The 16,648-nt window shown below is 38.3% G+C and overlaps 1 pseudogene; it reads left to right on the forward strand.

The window, feature by feature from the left end:
• The first annotated feature begins 7,629 nt into the window (after window positions 1–7,629).
• LOC113921683 overlaps window positions 7,630–16,648 on the forward strand; it is a 73,752-nt pseudogene continuing 64,733 nt past the window's right edge.

Consider the following 16,648-nt stretch of genomic DNA (forward strand, 5'->3'; position numbering starts at 1 on the left):
GAATCACTCACATGATTCGTTTGAAGACTTGGTTTCGGATATAGTTCTCAGTCAACAGAAAAGTTCCATGTTCACTAAGAAAATAATACAAAAAATAAAAGCCCACCAGGGAAAATTCTGTTGGCTTTAGTATGCAGGAAGCACATGCAGGAAGTAGCTTCACCTGCCAGTTGTGATTAATTTGCTATTTCTTACAACGTCTCACTTTGATTATTAATGATAATGATTTGATTTATGAGTTCTGTTCACTGAATATTCTCAATTTCCAAAGATGTACTCTTTTGGAAAAAAAGAGAGAGAGAGAGAGAGAGAGAGAAAGAAAAAAAAAAAAGGCTGTTGGGAGATAGTTACTCAGGTAATGGAATGTGGCATCATTTACCTCTAGATGCTGGTTCAAATCTATCTCCCCATGTTTTCCTAAGGTGTTCAGGGAACTCTAAAGGCTGGAGCACAGATATTATGTATAATGAATGAGAGAGGCATATCATGATCCCACCTCCGTTCTGACGTTTTGTCTCTTTCTGTGTTGTGGGAATGCAGAACATTCGGGACCAGGCTTCTGGATTTTAAGGCTTTTCTCTGTGCAGAATTATAACATGTAAACCCTGCGACACGAATTGCATATTAGCATATTGTCATTCATGCATATATTAAGAAGCTGAGATTTTTAAGACTGTATGAAAAGATGCTAGTTTTCAGAATAGAATTATAGAGAATTAAGGCAATTAGAACTCTGAGGGGCAACACGCAATGTTGTTAGAATATCATATTCTCTACCAGCTGACCTCGTTGATCATAGAAAAGAAAATGCAGTAGAAATTAATTTGGTGCTTTTCATAAATGCGAAAATAACTCAGGAATAATTGATTTTTAAAGGTTGAAAATTACAAAGGCTCTCATCTTCCTTGAGAAATATCTTCTAGGAAAATAAATGTAAGGAAGAAAAATAATGTAATCATGGTTGCCCAGATCATACCCTCCACTGGGAGGCTGGGGACCCGACAAGATTTCAGAGCCTCTAGCACTACCTCAGTCAACTACCCAACTGGGAGTCTATGAGCCTCTGGCCCCACTAAGTTTCTTAGTACAAGTATTAATAATAGCTAATCTCATCATTATTAAGAGCTTCCCACAGACTATACACCTTAGGCATGGGATCGCATTTAGTCCTCACAACAAAACAATGAGACATAACTTTTTTCCCCATTCACAGACGGGCGAAGTAAGGCTCAGAGTGAGGCAATTTGACCCCACGGGCTAACATGGCGTCCTCCTGCCTCTTTTTCCTTTTTGCTGACATGGCTACACTCCACACTCTAACACCACGCTTTGTCATAAATGAACACTTCCGTCTCCTGTGCACCGGAGGGAAAACCTCTAGCTTAGAATGAGCTCAGAATGAAGGTGGTCGCTCTTCGTAGTTGGTGGAAAACAAAGAGCAGCTGTGACTCCAGGGCTTTGTGCTGAGTCCATGGAGGTTCCTAAATCCTAGAAAAGATCCCTCAGTGTCTAGAACCTTTGGGAATGTCCTCTCATACCCACAGTTAGAAGTTCTGTACCGAGAGCCAGCCAAAGTGTTTCTTTAAAGAAGGAAACCTTAGGATACAACTGGCAGACCACTGGTTCTCACCTGGAGTGTTGGTTTAAAGATTAGAGACCTGGACCAGTCTCTCAGAGACTCCAATTTATTAAACCTGAAGGTAAGTCCGTAAACTGACCTTTTAAATAAGTATGCAAGGAGTATCCCGCCTCTTTGGTAAGTGAAACAGAGAATGGGAAGACTATGCCAGAGCATCCCCTTAAGCCCTCCTGACAAGCTGCCCCGCACTTCTCTGAAGAAGGACAAGACTAACAGGTACATCCTTCAATACTCTCAAAGGGCAGTCTCGTCCACTCTCCTGGTCTCAAATGCCCATGGATATGTTGATGATTTCCCAACTTTTCTTTCCATCCTAGACTTCTTGCTTGGTCTTACACTCATCTGCTGGGCAAGTGCACTTGGGAATCCAAGTGAATATCCAACCTCACTTAGGTATCCCAAGAATCTCACAGCCCACATTTCCAAAATCCATACCTTTCTTCCTAAGTCTCTTCTGCCTCCTAAATTCCATTTTATCACACCTTTGTAAACCCCCTTCCCACCCAGAAATGTAAAAATCTTGGCATCCTTTTGCCTTGCCAGCAACACCAAATTAGCCACATATATGTCAATGTTTACTGTCTAAGCAGTTTCCTGATCTGGCTGACAATGACAAACTCCTCACTGATAACCCTCAGCCTTCATTCTGGTCACCCTCAAAACCACCCTCCTTAGTGTCCCCAAGGAGGAGACCTAATGTATTGTGCAGCTCCCAGCTTTAAATCTTTCCAAGGCTCCCAAGACCTTAAGCATAAAATTTGACACTGCTCTCTCTGATCTAATCTATGACAATCCCTTCTTGCACATTATACGAAACAATTGAACATGTGCATGTACCATGCTCCATGCTTTCGGTGAAGTCATTTCCTCTGCCTAGATGCTCTTCCAACCTCTTACCCTCCTGAGAGCTCCTCGGGATTGACAATACCCTCAATAACAGGTACCTTAAAACAGTAGGCAGCAAATTCTTCTCAGTTGGATTCAAATCATCCTGAGTTGAATGCTAGTTTGCCTTTTCTGGTTGTGGGACTTTGGGTAACATAGCTCACCATGCTATGAACATGGAATATGACATGGCTGAAATATGTAACAGAGCATCTCTCTCTCTCTCTCTCTACATAGCTGTGTCTCTGGGCAGGACACTCATCTCTTGGTGCCACCAAGTCTATGTCTATAATGTCAGTGAACTGAACTAGACTTAGTGATTCTCTGAACTCTTGGGATGAGTACTTGGTCATTCCCTGATCTGTTTGTGTTCAAATTTACCTTTTACGAAGCACTTTCATAACCATCCCCTGTGTCCCTTACAATGACCCTGTTGAGTGCATAGATACATTTTCCACTTTATGAATGTTTTGCAGTTAGCTAACTGGTTTTATGTAATGGGGCCAATAAATGTGATTTAGTTCATTTACAGACCTGCAGGAGATCCCAGTGTTGCTCAGTACTTCCACACTCTGCCACACAGCTTTGCCATGGGCTCATTAGTCTGTGGGGAATTCATATGTTGAGTCTAGTTCTCTGAAACTAGAGGGAGACAGAATTTATTTATTATTTATATTTATTTATTATTTATCTTTAGGTAATTTACTATCTATATATAAAGAGATGAAAAGTATATTATATATTTATACTATATATATATACATGTCTATATATTTAAAGTCACTTACGCCGAAATAGACTTACTTTTTTTCTCACATCAAAGACAAGAGTAGGGCGCCTAAGTGGCTCAGTCATTAAGTATCTGCCTTCAGCTCAGGTCATGATCCCAGGGTCCTGGGATCGAGCCCCACATCAGGCCCCCTGCTCGGCGGGAAGCCTGCTTCTCCCTCTCCCACTCCCCCTGCTTGTGTTCCCTCTCTCGCTGTGTCTGTCTCTGTCAAATAAATAAAATCTTTAAAAAAAGAAAAAAAGACAAGAGTAGATGTGCAAATGTTGATGTTCTTTCTGTGGTCTACTATATAAGACAGAACTGTTTTTTATACTCTACCACAGCCAGCATTATAAATAGATTAGATAGATACCGTCAAGAAATATTTTGAAGGACTCCAGGAACACCCTTGTTTTCGATGGGTTCTATATATTTACAACAGATACACACATATGTAGATCACCATGGGTTGGAGACTGTCCTTCAGATCAGGTGGCCCAAAAGTCCTTGGAGCATGCAGGAAAGTACATGAAACATACAGAGCAGCTTGCAGAACCAGGCCTCAAGAAGGTCTGGAACACTTGTCAGGATATAACCATCATTTTAGCAGTCCGGCTGGATGGCTCCGTTCTTCATTATACCTTCTCTCTCTGCCTGCTTCAAAAACCTAATTGCTGTTACATCTGGAAGTACTGCCTTCCCATCAGAGCTCTCATGCCAGGCACCTCAGAGGCTGAGAGCCAGATTAAAGAAGGTAACTTCGGGGTCAGAGGCCAAACCCTGGACTGATAAGGGCTGCCTGGTCACCGGACCCATGTGCACATCCAACCACTCCAGCCAGTTTGTTCTTCAGGGGACTACGTGGGTGACAAGACCTGAGAGCTTCAGTTTTGCTCTCCAGTTAGAATTAGGTTCACTGACACAACATGGAAAACCCAAAAGAAAAATTGCTCAAAGGTCTGAATTTCCTAATCCCTTTGTTCCCAGCACTAGGGTAAAAGAAGGGGTGTTCTTCAAATACATGCCCCCACTCCTGTCCCCTTGACGGAGCTCTCCCTGGGTATCTTGCACACTTCTGCTTATATACCATAAGCGGCATGGAGTCATCTTGTTGCAAAGGAAACCGAGAAACATAGTCTTTTGCCAAGCCAAAAATGAGGATTCACCACCAAGGAAAAATGTTTAGTTCTGCAGAGAACTGGCCAACTCTGCTATATTGGTATAGCCCCTTCTCGGCCTTAATTCACTTCCAGTTGGCTATTATATTTTTCATGGAATCCAGAATAAAATATTGAAGAGAACAACTTTGAAAACTCAAATTTTATTTTTCAGAGGCATTGAACTAAGCAAAATTCAAGGACATAAATCTTAACTCAATGTATTTGTATTTGATTAGTTAGCCATTCTTTTAGGTATCTTCTGAAACAGTAGGCCCCAAGATAGATCAAAAAGTAAGGGACCTCCAACAATTGACAATCAAGTGGAGACTCAAAAAAGCCGGTTAACAACATCAGGGTGTCCAACAGGAGGCGACCCCCAATTGGTCTCTGAACCCTAAAATGAGGATAATTATGTCAATACCACTGGGTTTTTTTTTGAAAATCGAAGTAGATAATACATAATGTAGTGTAGCACAACGCACATTCTTATATCTGAATCTGAAACAATGCCTAAGACCAACTCTAGGCAAATTGCGGATGAATCCAATTTTGTCATCAGAATTCTAATCTCTCATGCACCTTTCTCTAGTTATGCCCCTTCCTTATCTCTTTCTTAGGTAATAGATTCCAGTGTCTCTGGCTGACCGGAAGCCCCACCCAGATCTGTGTTGCTAGGGCAGAACCATAACTCTGGGCCTCCAGTTTTCCATTCTCTCATTTCTGTACAAACAATTTTAGATCTCATGTTTTAGGGAATTTTAGCATGTTATCAAGATAAAGGAGGGATGGATAAATTACCTTATGGTAAAATTGCCATTGCATATAAGATTTTCTTTTCTGTAGTAGGTGTATTTATATTTTAACTTAAAGTTATTTGAGACAAAAAAAGTATATTTTAAGGTATAATTTCAGACATCAATCTTTTCTGTTTTTTTTAAAGATTTTATTTATTTATTTGATAGAGTGAGAGAGAGCACAAGCAGTAGGGAGGGGCAGAGGCAGAGGTAGAAGCAGAGTCCCTACTGAGTAAGGATCCCAACTGGGAGCTGGATCCCAGGACCCTAGGGTCATGACCTGAGCTGAAGACAGATGTTTAACTGCCTGAGCCACCCAGGTGCCCCATGGGGGAATATTTTCAATATGAAATCTTTTCAACACCTTTTAAATTTCCCCATGTAGGTATAAGTTTTTCTTTCAACTTTATTAAGGTATGTATTTAATATATGAAAAGTTGCGAATGTTTAACATATACATTTTTATGAGTTTGGACATCTGCATGCATCTGTGATTCTGTGAGGCCATTAGCACACACAAAGTAGATATATCCATCACCTGCAAAACATGTCTTGTGTCCTTTGCTTCTTTTGAAATCTTATTTATTATTATTATTATTATTATTTTAATTTTAAATGTTAGTGTTTGCTTTCCTTTTCCTGAGCCCTCAATTGACTATTTAGGTATTCTTTAAAAAAAAAAAAAAAAAAAAAATCTGTTGGAAAGGATACCAAGAGAAGGAAAAGATAAAGACTCTGTTTGGCTCCTTTTACTTTCTAGTTTTTACATTTCCAGACATATGTAGAAATAATTTTGGCAAACTCCCAAATCATGCCACAGGAAGACTGTTATGCTTTGTAATTTAAAAAAAATATTGCTCATATTCAAAGTTCCATTACCTCAGTCATATCATACTCTGAATCCTCCCATCGCTCCCAATCCTAGGATCACTTAGGTTGGTTTAACAACTCAAGCTGCAAAAAATTAAAACTGTAAGAACATAATCTCAGGTAGAGATGTAGGGTATTTCTGGGCTCAGCATTAGAGTACCACGGAGGGTCCACACCTGCACTTCTTCCTTTGGATGAAGTCTCCCAGATTTCATTACCATTTTAACAGTCATTTTACCATGACTTTTTATAAAATTAGATGAAAGTATGTTAGAAGTATAATTTCACAGGCATTTAGGTTTGTTGCAAAAATGCTAAGAATGAGGCTGACAGAACAACGTTCCTTCTAAAGTGAACTTCTCATGTGCTTCGGTGGGAAACCAGGAGCCCCCTCGCCTTTCTCCTCCACCCCCATCACTACACCCCTTTAACCTCTGTGTGGGAAACTCACACCATCTAGTCAGGCGTCAGGAGGCACCAAGGGCCCAGGAAAATCACTCATAAGCTGCAAAAAGGGAATGTTTATCACATTTTTGTTCAATTCATGATATATCTATGAAAACCAATGAGTTTTACTATATTGGAACACAAAGTGCAGAGAAAACAGCAAACCAGCTACTTTATAAAACATGGATTCTATTTCTTGTCCAATCATAAACTGAGGACAAAAAACAAAAAGCATAGATTTTTTTTTTTTTTCTATCTGTTGAAGTGAAATCAAAGGGAGTTTTTGAAGGCAAGTTCTCATTGCTGTTTACTGGGAACCAGACTCTCGTTATACTTAATGGATGTTCTATGCCAAGTTCCCCAGCCCCTGGGGGTGAAAATTTCCCCTAAAAAACCTGGAAGGAATTCAAGGCTGCTAAAGGCTTGAATAAAACTTTACTTAATGTGTATTGTACATTTTTATTACCCTGAGATGATATGTTATAATTACCTTCTTAAATCATGTGAGAAAAACTTAAACACATTATTAACAAATGATAATATTCCCAAACCAATCCAGTTTGGTGCTGGCCTCTCCAGAGAAGAGAATAGTGGATAAAAAACAGGCCAACAAAGTGGTAAACATGATAAAAAATTGGGGACAAATATCAGGTGCCCTGATTCTACCAAATACCACAAGACTTAAGTTAGGAAAAAAATTAGCATCTGTTGGAGCTCTACAGTGCAAAGACGGAAATCCTTTTGAACTCTGCAAGAAATTATACCATACGATTTTTGGATGCACCATAAGTAATCAGCCAAAACAGAAATATATGTTTCCTGGAATAAAGTAAGTAGAGGAAATTCTTCTGGGAAGAATACTTACATCAGCTTCTTAGAAAACAAGCACAACCACTAACATAGCTGAAATGGGCAGAATCAATTTCTTGAGATGTTTGGAAATGAAAGAAATGCAAGTTCATTTGCATCCTTTCCTTCACCTTACCTGAGTTCAACTACACTTACATACTAGAAAGCACTCAAAGAAGGAACTGCCTAAAGAATTCTTCTGTTCAAATACGCGTTATGAGGTCTTGCAAAGCGAGGCAACTTGGGAAAATCGTGGAGCCAGAAATCAAGCTAAGTAGCCAGAAATGCGTTGTTGCTATTTGTTTTGGAGGAGGGCTGGAAGGACGACTACTGTCTTCTTTCCTGGCATCCTGCAGGCTGGTAGGTACCCACGGTGAATGAGCAGGCTGAGGCAGGTTTTCCCCAGGAGCCTTCACGGGGAGTTCTGGAAAGGGCTGGCATCCACCTGGATGTGAGGGAACCGTAGGTGGAGGCTGGCTCCTCCATTGCTTGATTGAAGATCAAAACAGATTTTGTTTTGGCCAATGTCTTTTAAAAATCAAAACCTCAGAGCATTTAAAAATTATCCTTTAGCAGCATATCAGGGGAGACGGACTGGACATTCTTTTGCAGGAACTTGCAGTATTAAATTTTGGTGGGAAGAGACTGGCATGGGTGATAATACTAATTGGTTACCCAGGAACCTAGAGTGTAGGGGGAGATTTACATGAAGGCAGAAGAGAGAAAAAAGAGCTTGTACATTTCTGCCCTTGTTAAAGCTACTTTGACTGTGTCTACACAAGTCTAAAGGCTGTTATGCATATCTGAATATTAGAAATATGAATAAAATATACCAGTCATCTCCACTTTCTTTGAGTGCCTTGTTTATCCCAACTTTTAAAGTCTGGCACAATGAAAGAGACACTGGAGCTAGGAACAATGGCTGTTGAATGGGAATGATGTATCCCCAATGAGAAAGTATATTTTTATTTTAAGTACAGTATAAATATTATACATTTCCTAATGGTTTACATATAAGAGGTTGATATGTAATTTATGAATCCCTTGAAAAAACATAAGTGAGAAAATTGTGTTTATAAATATTTCTGCACTATTTCGGGAGATAATAGAAAATATTCCCTCTTCCTAATCTTTTCCTTTATTCTTTGAAACTTGTGATCAATTCAAGTTGGTCAGAATTAGCCCCTAAGGTCATCAAAAGAGATAATATCTGATGCATATCTCTTCAGGAAAGTCAGTACTTTAATCTCTCAGAAATAGGCAATAAAATATGCTATTATCATAAACTCACATCTAAACTGTCAATAATTCAGAGGCTTGGGCAATCATCTGGACAGCCTAGAAAGTCAATTTAGACAATTCTACAATCACATTTTGTACTGAATTTATTAGATGGCTCTACTTTGTCAATGTAGACATGATCCAAGTTCATCTAAAAGTTCTCGAGGGAGAATTAAATACCTAAAGCCAGCTCCAAACTGTGACCATCAGGAACTTGCATAAATTCACTGAAAACAAATTATAAAAAATTTCATTTTTAGGTGACAGTACTAGAAGAGTTCATCAGGGAAATGGCATTACCTTCTCAAACTTCAGGTTTGGCAAAATTTTAGTCAATGTCTTTCAAAGTTATGAGGCAATTGGACATAGTAAAAGTGGAAATAAGTGAACAGGATTCTAGTTTGAGTACTTTCTCAGCTGAGATATGTAGATGCAAAAAGTTAGGTCACCAGCTCTTAGATAGAGTGATAAACACATGTGGGAACATTTCCCTCTATTCCACTCACATGAAAATGCATGTAATTTTATGAATTCATACTAATATGAATAAATATAAAATTATATGCACTCATATTTAAAACAAATAATTTGGTTTGGAAGCAGGAAAGGAAATATATCAGTAAATAGGGGCTCAAGTTTTGCAGGGTGGCTGAGACAATGGGGTGGAAGTTTTTGAAACTATAGCCATAGATTCAAAATGAGACATGGTACTGAACAACACGAGTCTAGGATCCAGTCACTCACTGTTATTGTTTACAAACTGAAATTCAGAATATCCCAAGCAGTGTTCCTAGATCACAGCCAATGCAAAGAACCTGCCATTGACCATGAGTAGAAATCGTGCCCAAACCACTTCAAAGCCAAGCATATGTGTCATTATAGTGTGAAGGACTGAGATCCATTCTACTCAATTCATCAAATTCTTCGTCTTATAGTATCATGACTCTATGTTGAAATATAACATTAAAACCTAGTTTGAGGCCTGTGAATTTTGCAGGTCTTCAACAGAGATAACTATGAAACTACTCCCAAAGCAAGTCTATACAAATTGTGTCCAGTGGAAAATAGTTACCATGGAAGTTGAGCTCACAAAAAGCCATTAGAAAACATATGGGAGGTTTTGGGTTCCTGGACCCAAGTTCGATGTGTGTGGAGGGAGAGGGATTCCCCAACCAACAAGCAATGCTTTGAACACCTATTGGGTGCCCTACAGTTCAACTTAATCTTGATACTATCTACCTGAAGAGAGCATCAGATCCCACAGATTAAAGGGCTCAGTCCCACAAGACTTCCCCTCCCCAGCTTCAGAAGCCAACCAGCCACAAGCTTGGGTTACCTGAACTTCCTACCTACTATAAGTCAGTTTCCCACAACCTCCTTCCTTGGGTTCACTTAATTTGCTAGAGCATCTCAAGAACTCAGAGAAACATTTCACATACTAGATTACTGGTTTATTATGAAAAGATATAACTCAGGAACAGCCAGATGGAAGAAATGCATAGGGCCAGGTATGGAGAAAGGGCACAGAGGTTCCATTTCCTCTCCAGGCCCACTACTGTCTCCAAATCCCCAGGTGTTCAACAATCCTGAAGCTCTCCAAACTTTCCTTTTGGGTTGTTATGGGGACATTCTTATATAGGCATTATTGATTAAATCATTGGCCATTGGTGATTGAACTCAATCTACCAGCCCCTCTCCTCTGAACAAAGGTGGGAATGGGGAGGGGAGTAGGGACTGGAAGTTCCAACTTTCAAGTCACAGGGTTTGGTTCTCCTGACAATCAGCCCCAGCCTTAGGCAGGGCCCAAAAATCACCTCATTAACATAAGAATAAACACATTTCTTTCTCTCTTCATTTGGGAAATTCCTAGGGTTTTAGGAGCTCCCTGCCAGGAACAATGACAAAGACAAGTATGTATTTGTTATAAATCACAATATCACAGGAAGTTTCTGGCATTTTTGGTTTACTTAAGCTATCAGTCTCTGAGAAAAATCTATAAAAATATCTTACTGTGACTGTTTTTTTATATTTCTCCTTTTAATTCTTCCCATTTTTATTTCATGTATATTGATACTTTGTTACTAGATTCATGAAAATGTTGGATTATTTTGTTATTAAAATGGTATTCCTTTGCTAGTTAATAATTACTTCATTTTACTCAAATTATGCTTTTAACAAAAAAATACTTCATTCATTGTTACAAGTGCATCACTTTTCTTTGGGTTATATCTTTATTAATCTCTTTACCTTCACCTGTTCAATGTCCCTTTATTAGGATAGTATTTATACAGATCATTCAACCAAACTTTGCTTTTTAATCCAGTATGATAATCTTTGTCTCTCCACTGGAGAATTTAGTCTTATGTTTATGTGCATGTCTATTACTAACATATATTATTAATTCTACCGTAATTTGTATTTTCAACCAGTCTGGCTATTTTTTACTCCAGCTTCCCATTTGTTGAATTGATATTTTTTTTCTTCATTTTATTTTCCTTCTTTTTTAGAAATACTTAAGCTGTGTCATTTTGTTTGTTTCCTGTTGATAATTATTCTTTGTACTTTACTATGAAAATATCTCAAAGATCTAATAAATTCACCCATCTCTCTGATGGTTAATTTTATTGCATCTACCTAGCTGGTTAAGGTAAGGGATGCCCAAATAACTGGTAAAACATTATTTGTAGCAGTGTTTGTGTGGTGTTTCTGGAAAAGATTAGCATTTGAATCAATAGACTAAGGAAAGAAGATCTGCCCTCACCAACATGGGTGGGCATCATCCCATCCATTGAGAGCCCTAATAGGAAAAAAAAAAAAAAATGGAGGAGGGGAAATTTCCTTTCTCTTTGAGCTGAGCATCCATCTTCTCCTGTCCTGGGGTATCAAAGCTCCTGGTTCTCAGGACTTCAGACTATTCTGGATTTCCAGCTTGCAGAGGGCATAAGTGGGGCTTCTTGGCTCCATAATCATGATGAGACAACTCCCATAATAAATTTCCTCTTATCTATCTATCTATGTCCTATTAGTGCTCTTTCTCTAGAGAACCCTGACTCATTCACTATCTGTCACTTTTCTCATATGTGAAATTAGAAGTTCTAAAATCCCCTTCATCTATAGATCTCCTGTTTTTCAGTGAGTGGGAGAGAAATAGGCTAGATCAGTGGTGTTAAAATAGCTTTATCCAGAGTTTTTTGAGTTTCATAATTTCCTTGAGCACTTCAGGAGATAGAGGAGAGCCCAGGGAATGGACGGTGGTCCTCCCTTGCTTTTAGAGCAGTTCCACATTCAGTCTTCATTAATGGGGTTCTGTGTTAGAGTTCACTTAGAGAGGTTCTTCAAAAACTAAAAAAAGCAAACAAAAGAAATAAAATGAAATTTGAAATCCATTAAAAAGATTAATTAAAGGAGCACCTGGGTGGCTCAGTCAGTTAAGCATCTGCCTTTGGCTCGGGTCATGATCCCAGGGTCTTGGGATTGAGCCCAGGGTCGGGCTCCCTGCTCAGCAGGGAACCTGCTTCTCCCTCTCCTCTGCTGCTCCCCCTGCTTGTGTGCTCTTTCTCTCTCTCTCTGTCAAATAAATAAAATGTTTAAAAAAAAGATTAATTAGAAAAAAAATCCATTAGGAAAATTAAGATAATTTACTGATTGTTGACTAACTGTACTCAAGATGGTTCAACAGTAAGATCTATAGTATTCTACAGACCTTTGCAGGTATCTCTGATTTTTCATCGTTTTTCTTATTTTTCTCAGTGGAAGTATATAAACTGTGCTTTGGTGTTTTGTTTGTTAGGGCTGTATAAAATATTGAGTAAAAAACTAAAAAAAAAAAAAAAAAAGGAGGGGGGAAGCCAGTATCTTCAATAACAATTTTCATGAATATGCAGTATTATAGGACATTTTCTTATAGAACTACTAAGTAAGAATGGGATTAATTGAAATAAAATAAAACTCAGAAAATATGTGATAGATGTTTCCAAAAATCTGAAAAGTTATATTTATAAGGAATTAGTGTGGCTTCAGAAGATAATACTAAAACAAATGAATAACCTACTCTAGGTTATGAATAGGAGGAACTTTCTAGCAATCACCACTGTTCAAAAGTTTAATAGGTTCTCATTTATAGTTTTATTTCACACTAGAATCATTGAGCATCAGAACTGCTAGGCTCCTCTGGACAGGATGCCCATCATCAGGGATAGACTAGAATAGATGGAGTGAAAAATCACCTCTAGTTCTGCAATGCTAGATATTGAAATTAAACATCTGGAGACCATATGTATTGTATTAATTAAGTTCACAAATTTAAGTCATTTTAAGAATGAGGCACAAACCTGATAAGCTCTCCTCCCCAAGATTCACACAGAACTTTGCCCACTACAAAGGAGCTCTTACAGCTTCAGAGCAGCTAAAACCAAATTTTATTAAGTTTTCTTCTGGAAGTCTTCATCTGACAAAGTTAATATTATCTTTTCTTTATATGGCTAGGTTTCTCATGTTTCTCTCTCTTTTTTCCCCCAATTTAACATACATTGTTTTGCTATATTATAAATAGATGGTAAAATTTTAAAGAAGAGCAGGGGAATTCAGAAGAACGAATTAGTTAATGATGCAATATATGGTGATGAACATAACAATAAAAAAATTTTAAAAAAAGAAGAACGAATTAGTGATCTAGAAGACCAATTGATAGAAAAGAAGGAAAAAGATGAGGCCAGGGAGAAACAACTCAAAATCCATGAAAACAGAATAAGAAAGAAGTGACACCATGAAATGTTCCAATGTCAGAATTATTGGGATCCCTGAGGAAGTGGAGAGAGAGAAAACTAGAAGATATATTTAAGCAAATCATAGCTGAGAACTTCCTTAATCTGGGGAATGAAACAAACATTCATGTCCTAGAGGCAGAGAGGAGCCCTCCCAAGATCAAGGAAAACAGGCCAACGCCCCAGCATGTAACAGTAAAACTTGCAAATCTTAGAACCAAGGAAACCATCTTAAGGGCAGTTAGGGGGAAGAGATTCCTTACATACAGAGTAAGGAACATCAGAATTACGTCAGACCTATCCACACAGACCTGGCAAGCCAGAAAGGGCTGGCAAGAAATATTCAGGGTACAAAACGAGAAGAACATGCAGCCAAGAATACTTTATCCGGGAAGGCTGTCATTTAGAATGGATGGAGAGATGCAGAGCTTCCAAGACCAGCAAAAACTGAAAGAATATGTGACCACTAAGCCGGCCCTGCAAGAAATATTAAGGGGGGGTTCTATAAAAGGAGAAAGACCCCAAGAGTGATACAGAACAGAAATTTACAGAGACAATCTATAGAAACAAGGATTTCACAGGCAACATGATGAAAATAAATTCATATCTTTCAATAATCACTATCAACGTGAATGGCCTAAATGCTCCCATAAAACGGCACAGGGTTGCAGATTGGATAAAAAGACAGGACCCATCCATATGCTCTCTACAAGAGACTCTACGAGAGAACCTAAAGATACATCCAGACTGAAAGTGAAGGGATGGAGATCCATCTTCCTTGCCAACGGACCTCAAAAGAAAGCTGGGGTAGCAATTCTTAACTAAAGACTGTGGTTACAGACACAGAAGGACACTATATCATTCTTAAAGGGTCTATCCAATAAGAAGATCTAACAATTGTAAATATCTATGCCCCCAACATGGGAGCAGCCATCTACATAAGCCAACTGTTAACCAAAATAAAGATTCATATTGATAATAATATGTTAATTGTAGGAGACCTCAATACTCCACTCTCAGCAATAGACAGCTCATCTAAGCGAAAATCAACAAAGAAACAAGAGCCTTAATGACACACTGGACCAGATAGACCTCATAGATATATACAGAACACTCCACCCTAAAACAACAGAATACTCATTCTTCTCGTATGCACATGGAACTTTCTCCAGAATAGACCACATACTGGGTCACAAATCAGGTCTCAACCGATACCAAAAGATTTGAGATTATTCCCTGCATATTCTCAGACCATACTGCTTTGAAACTAGAACCAATCACAAGAAAAAATTTGGAAGAAATTTAAACCCTTGGAAGCTAAAGACCACTCTGCTCAATAATGTTTGGGTCAACCAAGAAATCAAAGAACTTAAAAAATTCATGGAAACCAATGAGAATGAAAACACATGGGTCCAAAACCTACGGGATAGTGCAAAAGCAGTCCTAAGGGGGAAATATATAGCTATCCAAGCCTCATTCAAAAAAATAGAAAAATCCCGAATCCACCAACTAACTTTACACCTTAAAGAACTAGAGAAAAAGCAACAAATGATGACTAAGCCATGCATTAGAAGAGAAATAATTAAGATTAGATCAGAGATCAATGAATTAGAAACCAGAAACACAGTAGATCATATCAATGAAACTAGAAGTTGTTTCGTTGAAAGAATTAATAAGATCAATAAACCACTGACCAGACTTATCCAAAATAAAAGAGAAAGGACCCAAATTAATAAAATTATGAATGAAAGGGGAGCGATCACGACTAACATCAAGGAAATAGAAACAACTATTAGAAATTATTATCAACATCTATATGCCAATAGATTAAGTAGCCTGGAAGAAATGGATGCCTTCCAGGAAACCCATAAACTACCAAGACTGAAACAGGAAGAAACTGACAATCTGAATAGGCCAATAACCAGTAAGAAGATTGAAGCAGTGATCAAAAACCTCCCAAAAAACAAGAGTCCAGGGCCTGATAGATTCCCTGGGGAATTCTACCAAACATTCCAAGAAGAAATAATACCTATTCTTCTGAATCTGTTTCAAAAAATAGAAACAGAAGGAAAACTTCCAGACTCATTCTATGAGGCCAGCATTACCTTGATCCCCAACCCAGGCAAAGACCCCCTCAAAAAGGAGAATTTCAGACCGATATCCCTGATGAATATGGATGCCATAATTCTCAACAAGATCCTACCTAATAAGATCCAACAGCACATTAAAAGGATTATCCATTAAAAGGATCATGCACCACGACCAAGTGGGATTTATCCCCGGGATGCAAGGGTGGTTCAACATTCGCAAATCAATGTGATAGAACACATTAATAAGAAGAGAGAGAAGAACCATATGGTCCTCTCAATTGATGCAGAAAAAGCATTTGACAAAATACAGCATCCTTTTCTGATTAAAATTCTTCAGAGTATTGGCATAGAGGGACCATTCCTCAAGTTCATAAAATCCATCTATGAAAAACCCACAGCAAATATTATCCTCAAGGGGGAAAAGATGAGAGCCTTTCCCTTAAGATCAGGAACATGTCAAGGATGCCTACTTTCACCACTATTGTTCAACATAGTACTAGAAGTCCTAGCAACAGCAATCAGACAACAAAAAGAAATAAAAGTATTCAAATTGGCAAAGAAGAAGTCAAACTCTCTCTCTTCGCAGATGACATGATACTTTACGTGGAAAATTGAAAAGACTCCACCCCCAAATTACTAGAACTCATATAGCAATTCAGTGATGTGGCAGGATACAAAATCAATGCACAGAAATCAGTTGCTTTTTTATACACTACAATGCAACTGAAGAAAGAGAAATTAGAGAAATGATTCCATTTACAATAGCACCAAAAACCATAAGATACCTCAGAATAAACCTAACCAAAGAGGTAAAGGATCTATACTCTAGGAACTACAGAACACTCATGAAAGAAATTGAAGCAGACACAAAAGATGGAAAAACATTCCATGCTCATGGATCAGAAGAATAAACATTGTTAAAATGTCTAGGCTACCCAGAGCAATCTATACCTTCAACGCCATCATGATCAAAATTCCAATGACATTTTTCAAAGTGCTGGAACAAACAATTCTAAAATTTGTCTGGAATCAGAAAAGACCCCGAATGGCCAAGGAAATGTTGAAAAAGAAAAACAAAGCTGGGGCATCATGTTGCCCCAT

The sequence above is a fragment of the Zalophus californianus genome, chromosome 9 (genome assembly GCF_009762305.2).
Source record: "Zalophus californianus isolate mZalCal1 chromosome 9, mZalCal1.pri.v2, whole genome shotgun sequence".
In the NCBI taxonomy this organism is placed as follows: domain Eukaryota; kingdom Metazoa; phylum Chordata; class Mammalia; order Carnivora; family Otariidae; genus Zalophus; species Zalophus californianus.